Source organism: Tachypleus tridentatus, chromosome 13 (assembly GCF_004210375.1).
Source record: "Tachypleus tridentatus isolate NWPU-2018 chromosome 13, ASM421037v1, whole genome shotgun sequence".
Lineage (NCBI taxonomy): Eukaryota > Metazoa > Arthropoda > Merostomata > Xiphosura > Limulidae > Tachypleus > Tachypleus tridentatus.
The window spans coordinates 271,427,101-271,440,933 of NC_134837.1; the positions used below are offsets into that span (position 1 = coordinate 271,427,101).

The 13,833-nt window shown below is 36.3% G+C and overlaps 6 non-coding genes across 6 annotated transcripts; all 6 read left to right on the forward strand.

The window, feature by feature from the left end:
- The first annotated feature begins 1,441 nt into the window (after positions 1 to 1,441).
- On the forward strand, positions 1,442 to 1,514 carry TRNAV-UAC (transfer RNA valine (anticodon UAC)). The gene has a single exon. It is a non-coding gene; the product is annotated as a tRNA-Val (tRNA).
- Positions 1,515 to 3,376: 1,862 nt separating this feature from the next.
- On the forward strand, positions 3,377 to 3,449 carry TRNAV-UAC (transfer RNA valine (anticodon UAC)). Its single transcript has one exon. It is a non-coding gene; the product is annotated as a tRNA-Val (tRNA).
- A 1,858-nt stretch (positions 3,450 to 5,307) lies between these two features.
- Positions 5,308 to 5,380, forward strand: TRNAV-UAC (transfer RNA valine (anticodon UAC)). Its single transcript has one exon. It is a non-coding gene; the product is annotated as a tRNA-Val (tRNA).
- Positions 5,381 to 7,240: 1,860 nt separating this feature from the next.
- TRNAV-UAC (transfer RNA valine (anticodon UAC)) lies at positions 7,241 to 7,313 on the forward strand. Its single transcript has one exon. It is a non-coding gene; the product is annotated as a tRNA-Val (tRNA).
- A 1,858-nt stretch (positions 7,314 to 9,171) lies between these two features.
- On the forward strand, positions 9,172 to 9,244 carry TRNAV-UAC (transfer RNA valine (anticodon UAC)). The gene has a single exon. It is a non-coding gene; the product is annotated as a tRNA-Val (tRNA).
- Positions 9,245 to 11,099: 1,855 nt separating this feature from the next.
- On the forward strand, positions 11,100 to 11,172 carry TRNAV-UAC (transfer RNA valine (anticodon UAC)). The gene has a single exon. It is a non-coding gene; the product is annotated as a tRNA-Val (tRNA).
- Positions 11,173 to 13,833: the final 2,661 nt, after the last annotated feature.

Here is a 13,833-nt window from a genome sequence, read left to right on the forward strand (position 1 = left end):
GGTAATGTTTAAAGATCACGACTCCGTCAGTGTTTGTTGAGAACAACTATTCAAGCTGTGACAGCTAATCAACCTATATGTTTCGTTCTTTAACCTTTTGTTTTAAATAGCGGTTAGAACTATTGCATGGATATGCGAGTTATCATCTGCAACTTACTAGTGACGGAAAAGAGTTAAGGCAATTCTTCAAAGTCGTTCACCACCGACTGTTTGATGTACTTTATTTTTTACCGATCGGTGGAATTGGCGATAATATCGTAAATTCCACTACGTCTGACAATGCATACATGTTATTTGATTGGAATTGGAAATAAACGAACCACAGATAGCGACTCAAAGGTCCTAAACGCCATGTCTTGCCACTCTTACAGGGAAGAGAAGCGACCGCCTATAGAGATCATTGTTTTCTTGAAGACTCCTTGTTCTGTTTATCAATTTTTGTCTGATTTCTTTATTTTTCCAGAATGTCTTCACTTAGTAAAGGCTATTTGCGATGCTTAATATCTTATTGTTGTTATCGAATCTCCTGTTTTACGTACTTATTTAAAATTGTATTTCTTTCACTTGAATATAGTGAAGATTAAATAGGTACGAGGAAATTACGATGCCACGACAGCAGAATATACATTATTCTGAAGTGTTTCCTGCTTCCAGGTGCAGCTGGTTCTTGTAAACGTTTTTGTTGAACAAGATTCTATGTTTTGGTAAAGTCATTTTCAACGAGAACAACGATATATAACCTTGAGAGACGACGTTAGTCAAGAGTAGATGGTAGATGGTTTTGAAGAGAGTGTTTTCAAAACAGATGAGACCTCTTCTGCACATTAGACGTTTTCCACCGATGTGATATCCTACAACCCGCGACTGTCAACGTACTGTTAAAACAAGAGCGCCTTTACAAAATTATCATTTTAGGAGCTTGAGAGTCACCATGAAACTTTGTCGTATTGAACACCTTGAAGAAGTTGTGTGCGAGAACGAGACATCAGCCAGAGTGCGATCATCTAATTGGTCGCAAGATAAGAAATATGAAATATTTTTCGCAGGAATCCATAAGCATATTGAAGGATTTAAAAGACGTATTAAATCGCTTATTACGTTTTCGTGTAATAATTGTGATAAAAAAATTAAAGTTATGAAATTCTTCTGTTCAGTTTCTACTAGAAAGAGAAAAGAACGAGTAAATTAAATTGCACGTTTAAAGGCAATTGAGCGAGGTGTGAAAACGTTGAATACTGTAGGCTCGATGATGTCGTTTGAAGACACGTTAGCACATTATGAAATTACTTTTGGCTTTCGTAGACAAGGAAGAGTGTTATTTTATTTACGGTTATATGTAAAGCTGTCATTATATTTGTGTTTGTTTAGTTTGCGAAATGAGATATTTGAAACGTTAATGATTTATTTTGAAAACAGTAAAAGGAAGAAAACAGGAAGTGACGTGCTTGTGGTGTAGTGGTTATCACATCCGCTTTACACGCGGAAGGTCCCAGGTTCGAACCCTGGCAGGCACATATTATTATTTAAATCGTTTGTTTCCTTTTAATTCAGTTGGTAAGAACGTGGAACGAAATTTTCATCATAAATTCAGTGTCAGAGCGTGAGACGGTTCTGAGATGTCACAGGATTTACACACTTTTTTCCTTTTCTTGTAACCACCTTCCGAAATTCGTATAAATGTTGTTTAATAAACCGAAAAAGAATCGCTATTGGTTTTGGATATAATGCGTGCACGGCTGCGAAATTTCACGTTTTCAATATGCCATCGTGTAATCATATAACATTCGACGAAGAATCTGACCAGCAATTTAGAACTCCTGTTCCATGGAAAGTGTTCCTCTATGTTTTTTTTCTATTTCAAATGCGTGAAGAGTTTGAAATGTCGATTCACGCGACCTTATTTTAAGTTTAGGTAACGTACCTTCTTAGTTGTACAGGTAATGTTTAAAGATCACGACTCCGTCAGTGTTTGTTGAGAACAACTATTCAAGCTGTGACAGCTAATCAACCTATATGTTTCGTTCTTTAACCTTTTGTTTTAAATAGCGGTTAGAACTATTGCATGGATATGCGAGTTATCATCTGCAACTTACTAGTGACGGAAAAGAGTTAAGGCAATTCTTCAAAGTCGTTCACCACCGACTGTTTGATGTACTTTATTTTTACCGATCGGTGGAATTGGCGATAATATCGTAAATTCCACTACGTCTGACAATGCATACATGTTATTTGATTGGAATTGGAAATAAACGAACCACAGATAGCGACTCAAAGGTCCTAAACGCCATGTCTTGCCACTCTTACAGGGAAGAGAAGCGACCGCCTATAGAGATCATTGTTTTCTTGAAGACTCCTTGTTCTGTTTATCAATTTTTGTCTGATTTCTTTATTTTTCCAGAATGTCTTCACTTAGTAAAGGCTATTTGCGATGCTTAATATCTTATTGTTGTTATCGAATCTCCTGTTTTACGTACTTATTTAAAATTGTATTTCTTTCACTTGAATATAGTGAAGATTAAATAGGTACGAGGAAATTACGATGCCACGACAGCAGAATATACATTATTCTGAAGTGTTTCCTGCTTCCAGGTGCAGCTGGTTCTGGTAAACGTTTTTGTTGAACAAGATTCTATGTTTTGGTAAAGTCATTTTCAACGAGAACAACGATATATAACCTTGAGAGACGACGTTAGTCGCCAAGAGTAGATGGTTTTTTGAAGAGAGTGTTTTCAAAACAGATGAGACCTCTTCTGCACATTAGACGTTTTCCCACCGATGTGATATCCTACAACCCGCGACTGTCAACGTACTGTTAAAACAAGAGCGCCTTTACAAAATTATCATTTTAGGAGCTTGAGAGTCACCATGAAACTTTGTCGTATTGAACACCTTGAAGAAGTTGTGTGCGAGAACGAGACATCAGCCAGAGTGCGATCATGTAATTGGTCGCAAGATAAGAAATATGAAATATTTTTCGCAGGAATCCATAAGCATATTGAAGGATTTAAAAGACGTATTAAATCGCTTATTACGTTTTCGTGTAATAATTGTGATAAAAAAATTAAAGTTATGAAATTCTTCTGTTCAGTTTCTACTAGAAAGAGAAAAGAACGAGTAAATTAAATTGCACGTTTAAAGGCAATTGAGCGAGGTGTGAAAACGTTGAATACTGTAGGCTCGATGATGTCGTTTGAAGACACGTTAGCACATTATGAAATTACTTTTGGCTTTCGTAGACAAGGAAGAGTGTTATTTTATTTACGGTTATATGTAAAGCTGTCATTATATTTGTGTTTGTTTAGTTTGCGAAATGAGATATTTGAAACGTTAATGATTTATTTTGAAAATAGTAAAAAGGAAGAAAACAGGAAGTGACGTGCTTGTGATGTAGTGGTTACCACATCCGCTTTACACGCGGAAGGTCCCAGGTTCGAACCCTGGCAGGCACATATTTATTATTTAAATCGTTTGTTTCCTTTTAATTCAGTTGGTAAGAACGTGGAACGAAATTTTCATCATAAATTCAGTGTCAGAGCGTGAGACGGTTCTGAGATGTCACAGGATTTACACACTTTTTCCTTTTCTTGTAACCACCTTCCGAAATTCGTATAAATGTTGTTTAATAAACCGAAAAGAATCGCTATTGGTTTTGGATATAATGCGTGCACGGCTGCGAAATTTCACGTTTTCAATATGCCATCGTGTAATCATATAACATTCGACGAAGAATCTGACCAGCAATTTAGAACTCCTGTTCCATGGAAAGGGTTCCTCTATGTTTTTTTTCTAATTCAAATGCGTGAAGAGTTTGAAATGTCGATTCACGCGACCTTATTTTAAGTTTAGGTAACGTACCTTCTTAGTTGTACAGGTAATGTTTAAAGATCACGACTCCGTCAGTGTTTGTTGAGAACAACTATTCAAGCTGTGACAGCTAATCAACCTATATGTTTCGTTCTTTAACCTTTTGTTTTAAATAGCGGTTAGAACTATTGCATGGATATGCGAGTTATCATCTGCAACTTACTAGTGACGGAAAAGAGTTAAGGCAATTCTTCAAAGTCGTTCACCACCGACTGTTTGATGTACTTTATTTTTACCGATCGGTGGAATTGGCGATAATATCGTAAATTCCACTACGTCTGACAATGCATACATGTTATTTGATTGGAATTGGAAATAAACGAACCACAGATAGCGACTCAAAGGTCCTAAACGCCATGTCTTGCCACTCTTACAGGGAAGAGAAGCGACCGCCTATAGAGATCATTGTTTTCTTGAAGACTCCTTGTTCTGTTTATCAATTTTTGTCTGATTTCTTTATTTTTCCAGAATGTCTTCACTTAGTAAAGGCTATTTGCGATGCTTAATATCTTATTGTTGTTATCGAATCTCCTGTTTTACGTACTTATTTAAAATTGTATTTCTTTCACTTGAATATAGTGAAGATTAAATAGGTACGAGGAAATTACGATGCCACGACAGCAGAATATACATTATTCTGAAGTGTTTCCTGCTTCCAGGTGCAGCTGGTTCTTGTAAACGTTTTTGTTGAACAAGATTCTATGTTTTGGTAAAGTCATTTTCAACGAGAACAACGATATATAACCTTGAGAGACGACGTTAGTCGCCAAGAGTAGATGGTTTTTGAAGAGAGTGTTTTCAAAACAGATGAGACCTCTTCTGCACATTAGACGTTTTCCCACCGATGTGATATCCTACAACCCGCGACTGTCAACGTACTGTTAAAACAAGAGCGCCTTTACAAAATTATCATTTTAGGAGCTTGAGAGTCACCATGAAACTTTGTCGTATTGAACACCTTGAAGAAGTTGGGTGCGAGAACGAGACATCAGCCAGAGTGCGATCATCTAATTGGTCGCAAGATAAGAAATATGAAATATTTTTCGCAGGAATCCATAAGCATATTGAAGGATTTAAAGACGTATTAAATCGCTTATTACGTTTTCGTGTAATAATTGTGATAAAAAAATTAAAGTTATGAAATTCTTCTGTTCAGTTTCTACTAGAAGAGAAAAGAACGAGTAAATTAAATTGCACGTTTAAAGGCAATTGAGCGAGGGGTGAAAACGTTGAATACTGTAGGCTCGATGATGTCGTTTGAAGACACGTTAGCACATTATGAAATTACTTTTGGCTTTCGTAGACAAGGAAGAGTGTTATTTTATTTACGGTTATATGTAAAGCTGTCATTATATTTGTGTTTGTTTAGTTTGCGAAATGAGATATTTGAAACGTTAATGATTAATTTTGAAAACAGTAAAAAGGAAGAAAACAGGAAGTGACGTGCTTGTGGTGTAGTGGTTATCACATCCGCTTTACACGCGGAAGGTCCCAGGTTCGAACCCTGGCAGGCACATATTTATTATTTAAATCGTTTGTTTCCTTTTAATTCAGTTGGTAAGAACGTGGAACGAAATTTTCATCATAAATTCAGTGTCAGAGCGTGAGACGGTTCTGAGATGTCACAGGATTTACACACTTTTTTCCTTTTCTTGTAACCACCTTCCGAAATTCGTATAAATGTTGTTTAATAAACCGAAAAAGAATCGCTATTGGTTTTGGATATAATGCGTGCACGGCTGCGAAATTTCACGTTTTCAATATGCCATCGTGTAATCATATAACATTCGACGAAGAATCTGACCAGCAATTTAGAACTCCTGTTCCATGGAAAGGGTTCCTCTATGTTTTTTTTTTCAATTCAAATGCGTGAAGAGTTTGAAATGTCGATTCACGCGACCTTATTTTAAGTTTAGGTAACGTACCTTCTTAGTTGTACAGGTAATGTTTAAAGATCACGACTCCGTCAGTGTTTGTTGAGAACAACTATTCAAGCTGTGACAGCTAATCAACCTATATGTTTCGTTCTTTAACCTTTTGTTTTAAATAGCGGTTAGAACTATTGCATGGATATGCGAGTTATCATCTGCAACTTACTAGTGACGGAAAAGAGTTAAGGCAATTCTTCAAAGTCGTTCACCACCGACTGTTTGATGTACTTTATTTTTTACCGATCGGTGGAATTGGCGATAATATCGTAAATTCCACTACGTCTGACAATGCATACATGTTATTTGATTGGAATTGGAAATAAACGAACCACAGATAGCGACTCAAAGGTCCTAAACGCCATGTCTTGCCACTCTTACAGGGAAGAGAAGCGACCGCCTATAGAGATCATTGTTTTCTTGAAGACTCCTTGTTCTGTTTATCAATTTTTGTCTGATTTCTTTATTTTTCCAGAATGTCTTCACTTAGTAAAGGCTATTTGCGATGCTTAATATCTTATTGTTGTTATCGAATCTCCTGTTTTACGTACTTATTTAAAATTGTATTTCTTTCACTTGAATATAGTGAAGATTAAATAGGTACGAGGAAATTACGATGCCACGACAGCAGAATATACATTATTCTGAAGTGTTTCCTGCTTCCAGGTGCAGCTGGTTCTGGTAAACGTTTTTGTTGAACAAGATTCTATGTTTTGGTAAAGTCATTTTCAACGAGAACAACGATATATAACCTTGAGAGACGACGTTAGTCATCAAGAGTAGATGGTTTTGAAGAGTGTTTTCAAAACAGATGAGACCTCTTCTGCACATTAGACGTTTTCCCACCGATGTGATATCCTACAACCCGCGACTGTCAACGTACTGTTAAAACAAGAGCGCCTTTACAAAATTATCATTTTAGGAGCTTGAGAGTCACCATGAAACTTTGTCGTATTGAACACCTTGAAGAAGTTGGGTGCGAGAACGAGACATCAGCCAGAGTGCGATCATCTAATTGGTCGCAAGATAAGAAATATGAAATATTTTTCGCAGGAATCCATAAGCATATTGAAGGATTTAAAAGACGTATTAAATCGCTTATTACGTTTTCGTGTAATAATTGTGATAAAAAATTAAAGTTATGAAATTCTTCTGTTCAGTTTCTACTAGAAAGAGAAAAGAACGAGTAAATTAAATTGCACGTTTAAAGGCAATTGAGCGAGGTGTGAAAACGTTGAATACTGTAGGCTCGATGATGTCGTTTGAAGACACGTTAGCACATTATGAAATTACTTTTGGCTTTCGTAGACAAGGAAGAGTGTTATTTTATTTACGGTTATATGTAAAGCTGTCATTATATTTGTGTTTGTTTAGTTTGCGAAATGAGATATTTGAAACGTTAATGATTAATTTTGAAAACAGTAAAAAGGAAGAAAACAGGAAGTGACGTGCTTGTGGTGTAGTGGTTATCACATCCGCTTTACACGCGGAAGGTCCCAGGTTCGAACCCTGGCAGGCACATATTTATTATTTAAATCGTTTGTTTCCTTTTAATTCAGTTGGTAAGAACGTGGAACGAAAATTTCATCATAAATTCAGTGTCAGAGCGTGAGACGGTTCTGAGATGTCACAGGATTTACACACTTTTTTCCTTTTCTTGTAACCACCTTCCGAAATTCGTATAAATGTTGTTTAATAAACCGAAAAAGAATCGCTATTGGTTTTGGATATAATGCGTGCACGGCTGCGAAATTTCACGTTTTCAATATGCCATCGTGTAATCATATAACATTCGACGAAGAATCTGACCAGCAATTTAGAACTCCTGTTCCATGGAAAGGGTTCCTCTATGTTTTTTTTCCAATTCAAATGCGTGAAGAGTTTGAAATGTCGATTCACGCGACCTTATTTTAAGTTTAGGTAACGTACCTTCTTAGTTGTACAGGTAATGTTTAAAGATCACGACTCCGTCAGTGTTTGTTGAGAACAACTATTCAAGCTGTGACAGCTAATCAACCTATATGTTTCGTTCTTTAACCTTTTGTTTTAAATAGCGGTTAGAACTATTGCATGGATATGCGAGTTATCATCTGCAACTTACTAGTGACGGAAAAGAGTTAAGGCAATTCTTCAAAGTCGTTCACCACCGACTGTTTGATGTACTTTATTTTTACCGATCGGTGGAATTGGCGATAATATCGTAAATTCCACTACGTCTGACAATGCATACATGTTATTTGATTGGAATTGGAAATAAACGAACCACAGATAGCGACTCAAAGGTCCTAAACGCCATGTCTTGCCACTCTTACAGGGAAGAGAAGCGACCGCCTATAGAGATCATTGTTTTCTTGAAGACTCCTTGTTCTGTTTATCAATTTTGTCTGATTTCTTTATTTTTCCAGAATGTCTTCACTTAGTAAAGGCTATTTGCGATGCTTAATATCTTATTGTTGTTATCGAATCTCCTGTTTTACGTACTTATTTAAAATTGTATTTCTTTCACTTGAATATAGTGAAGATTAAATAGGTACGAGGAAATTACGATGCCACGACAGCAGAATATACATTATTCTGAAGTGTTTCCTGCTTCCAGGTGCAGCTGGTTCTGGTAAACGTTTTTTTTGAACAAGATTCTATGTTTTGGTAAAGTCATTTTCAACGAGAACAACGATATATAACCTTGAGAGACGACGTTAGTCATCAAGAGTAGATGGTTTTGAAGAGAGTGTTTTCAAAACAGATGAGACCTCTTCTGCACATTAGACGTTTTCCCACCGATGTGATATCCTACAACCCGCGACTGTCAACGTACTGTTAAAACAAGAGCGCCTTTACAAAATTATCATTTTAGGAGCTTGAGAGTCACCATGAAACTTTGTCGTATTGAACACCTTGAAGAAGTTGGGTGCGAGAACGAGACATCAGCCAGAGTGCGATCATCTAATTGGTCGCAAGATAAGAAATATGAAATATTTTTCGCAGGAATCCATAAGCATATTGAAGGATTTAAAGACGTATTAAATCGCTTATTACGTTTTCGTGTAATAATTGTGATAAAAAAATTAAAGTTATGAAATTCTTCTGTTCAGTTTCTACTAGAAGAGAAAAGAACGAGTAAATTAAATTGCACGTTTAAAGGCAATTGAGCGAGGTGTGAAAACGTTGAATACTGTAGGCTCGATGATGTCGTTTGAAGACACGTTAGCACATTATGAAATTACTTTTGGCTTTCGTAGACAAGGAAGAGTGTTATTTTATTTACGGTTATATGTAAAGCTGTCATTATATTTGTGTTTGTTTAGTTTGCGAAATGAGATATTTGAAACGTTAATGATTTATTTTGAAAACAGTAAAAAGGAAGAAAACAGGAAGTGACGTGCTTGTGGTGTAGTGGTTATCACATCCGCTTTACACGCGGAAGGTCCCAGGTTCGAACCCTGGCAGGCACATATTTATTATTTAAATCGTTTGTTTCCTTTTAATTCAGTTGGTAAGAACGTGGAACGAAATTTTCATCATAAATTCAGTGTCAGAGCTTGAGACGGTTCTGAGATGTCACAGGATTTACACACTTTTTTCCTTTTCTTGTAACCACCTTCCGAAATTCGTATAAATGTTGTTTAATAAACCGAAAAAGAATCGCTATTGGTTTTGGATATAATGCGTGCACGGCTGCGAAATTTCACGTTTTCAATAGGCCTTCGTGTAATCATATAACATTCGACGAAGAATCTGACCAGCAATTTAGAACTCCTGTTCCATGGAAAGTGTTCCTCTATGTTTTTTTTCCAATTCAAATGCGTGAAGAGTTTGAAATGTCGATTCACGCGACCTTATTTTAAGTTTAGGTAACGTACCTTCTTAGTTGTACAGGTAATGTTTAATGATCACGACTCCGTCAGTGTTTGTTGAGAACAACTATTCAAGCTGTGACAGCTAATCAACCTATATGTTTCGTTCTTTAACCTTTTGTTTTAAATAGCGGTTAGAACTATTGCATGGATATGCGAGTTATCATCTGCAACTTACTAGTGACGGAAAAGAGTTAAGGCAATTCTTCAAAGTCGTTCACCACCGACTGTTTGATGTACTTTATTTTACCGATCGGTGGAATTGGCGATAATATCGTAAATTCCACTACGTCTGACAATGCATACATGTTATTTGATTGGAATTGGAAATAAACGAACCACAGATAGCGACTCAAAGGTCCTAAACGCCATGTCTTGCCACTCTTACAGGGAAGAGAAGCGACCGCCTATAGAGATCATTGTTTTCTTGAAGACTCCTTGTTCTGTTTATCAATTTTTGTCTGATTTCTTTATTTTTCCAGAATGTCTTCACTTAGTAAAGGCTATTTGCGATGCTTAATATCTTATTGTTGTTATCGAATCTCCTGTTTTACGTACTTATTTAAAATTGTATTTCTTTCACTTGAATATAGTGAAGATTAAATAGGTACGAGGAAATTACGATGCCACGACAGCAGAATATACATTATTCTGAAGTGTTTCCTGCTTCCAGGTGCAGCTGGTTCTGGTAAACGTTTTTTTGAACAAGATTCTATGTTTTGGTAAAGTCATTTTCAACGAGAACAACGATATATAACCTTGAGAGACGACGTTAGTCATCAAGAGTAGATGGTTTTGAAGAGAGTGTTTTCAAAACAGATGAGACCTCTTCTGCACATTAGACGTTTTCCCACCGATGTGATATCCTACAACCCGCGACTGTCAACGTACTGTTAAAACAAGAGCGCCTTTACAAAATTATCATTTTAGGAGCTTGAGAGTCACCATGAAACTTTGTCGTATTGAACACCTTGAAGAAGTTGGGTGCGAGAACGAGACATCAGCCAGAGTGCGATCATCTAATTGGTCGCAAGATAAGAAATATGAAATATTTTTCGCAGGAATCCATAAGCATATTGAAGGATTTAAAGACGTATTAAATCGCTTATTACGTTTTCGTGTAATAATTGTGATAAAAAATTAAAGTTATGAAATTCTTCTGTTCAGTTTCTACTAGAAGAGAAAAGAACGAGTAAATTAAATTGCACGTTTAAAGGCAATTGAGCGAGGGGTGAAAACGTTGAATACTGTAGGCTCGATGATGTCGTTTGAAGACACGTTAGCACATTATGAAATTACTTTTGGCTTTCGTAGACAAGGAAGAGTGTTATTTTATTTACGGTTATATGTAAAGCTGTCATTATATTTGTGTTTGTTTAGTTTGCGAAATGAGATATTTGAAACGTTAATGATTTATTTTGAAAATAGTAAAAGGAAGAAAACAGGAAGTGACGTGCTTGTGGTGTAGTGGTTATCACATCCGCTTTACACGCGGAAGGTCCCAGGTTCGAACCCTGGCAGGCACATATTTATTATTTAAATCGTTTGTTTCCTTTTAATTCAGTTGGTAAGAACGTGGAACGAAATTTTCATCATAAATGGTGACGGAAAGAGTTAAGGCAATTCTTCAAAGTCGTTCACCACCGACTGTTTGATGTACTTTATTTTTACCGATCGGTGGAATTGGCGATAATATCGTAAAATTCCACTACGTCTGACAATGCATACATGTTATTTGATTGGAATTGAAATAAACGAACCACAGAATAGCGACTCAAAGGTCCTAAACGCCATGTCTTGCCACTCTTACAGGGAAGAGAAGCGACCGCCTATAGAGATCATTGTTTTCTTGAAGACTCCTTGTTCTGTTTATCAATTTTTGTCTGATTTCTTTATTTTTCCAGAATGTCTTCACTTAGTAAAGGCTATTTGCGATGCTTAATATCTTATTATTGTTATCAGATCTCCTGTTTTACGTACTTATTTAAAAATTGTATTTCTTTCACTTGAATATAGTGAAGATTAAATAGGTACAGAGAAATTACGATGCCACGACAGCAGAATATACATTATTCTGAAGTGTTTCCTGCTTCCAGGTGCAGCTGGTTCTGGTAAGCGTTTTTTTGGAACAAGATTCTATGTTTTGGTTGCGTCATTTTCAACGAGAACAACGATATATAACCTTGAGAGACGACGTTAGTCACCAAGAGTAGATGGTTTTGAAGAGGTGTTTTTCAAAACAGATGATACCTCTTCTGCACATTAGACGTTTTCCCACCGATGTGATATCCTACAACCTGCGACTGTCAACGTACTGTTAAAACAAGAGCGCCTTTACAAATTATCATTTAGGACGAGAGTCTGCCTTAAAAAGCTCGTATTGAACACCTTGAAGTTGGGTGCGAGGACGAGACATCAACCAGAGTCATCGAATTGGTTGCAAGAATAAAATATGAAATATTTTCGCGGAATCCACAAACATATTGAAGGTTAAAGACGTATTAAATCTCTTATTACGTTTTCGTGTAATAATTGTGATAAAAAAATTAAAGAGGATTATGATTCTGTTCAGTTTCTACTAGAAAAGAACAGGTATGTAAAACCGTGCATTTAAAAGGAATGAAGCGAGAGTATGAAAACGTGGAATACTGTAGGCTCGATGATGTCGTTTGAAGACACGTTAGCACATTATGCCATTACTTTGGCTTTCGTAAACAAGGATTATCATTAATGTATTTACGGTTTTATGTAAAGCAGTCAAAATATTTGTGTTTGTTTAGTTTGCAGAAATGAGCTATTTGAAACAATAATGACTTATTCTGAAAATAGTATAAGGATGAAAACAGGAAGTTACGTGCTTGTGATGTGGTGGTTACCACATACTTTACACGGAAGGTCCCAGAATTCGAAACCTGGCAGGCACATATTTATTATATAAATCGTTGGCTTCCTTTTTGTTCAGGTTAGTAAAACAATGGAACGAAATTTTCATCATAAATTCAATGTCCAAGCTTAGAGACGAATTTCCCAAAATGTCACAGGATTTACACTTTTCCTTTTCTTGCTTTCCCACCTTCCGAAATTCGTATAAATGTTGTTTAATAAACCGAAAAGAATCGCTATTAATTTTGGATATAATGCGTGCACAGCTGCGAAATTTCACGTTTTCAATATGCCATCGTGTAATCATATAACATTCGACGAAGAATCTGACCAGCAATTTAGAACTCCTGTTCCATGGAAAGTGTTCCTCTATGTTTTTCTTTCCAAATCAAATGCGTGAAAGAGTTTGAAATGTCGATTCACGCGACTTTATTTTAAGTTTAGGAAACGTACCTTCTTAGTTGTACAGGTAATGTTTAAAGATCACGACTCGGTCAGTGTTTGTTGAGAACAACTATTCAAGCTGTGACAGCTAATCAACCTATATGTTTCGTTCTTTAACCTTTTGTTTTAATTAGCGGTTAGAATTATTGCATGGATATGCGAGTTATCATCTACAACTTACTGACGGACGGAAAAAGTTAAGGCAATTCTTCAAAGTCGTTCACCACCGACTGTTTGATGTACTTTATTTTTACCGATCGGTGGAATTGGCGATAATATCGTAAATTCCACTACGTCTGACAATGCATACATGTTATTTGATTGGAATTGGAAATAAACAGACCACAGATAGCGACTCAAGGGTCCTAAACGCCATGTCTTGCACTCTTACAGGGAGAGAGCGACAACCACCTATAGAGATCATTGTTTTCTTGAAGACTCCTTGTTCTGTTTATCAATTTTTGTGCAGTTTTCTTTATTTTTCCAGAATGTCTTCACTTAGTAAAGGCTATTTGCGATGCTTAATATCTTATTGTTGTTATCAGAATCTCCTGTTTTACGTACTTATTTAAAGTTGTATTTCTTTCACTTGAATATAGTGAAGATTAAATAGGTACGAGGAAATTACGATGCCACGACAGCAGAATATACATTATTCTGAAGTGTTTCCTGCTTCAGGTGCAGCTGGTTCTGGTAAACGTTTTTTTTGGACAAGATTCTATGTTTTGGTAAAGTCATTTTCAACGAGAACAACGATATATAACCTTGAGAGACGACGTTAGTCACTATCAAAAGGTAGATGGTTTTGAAGAGAGTGTTTTCAAAACAGATGAGACCTCTTCTGCACATTAGACGTTTTC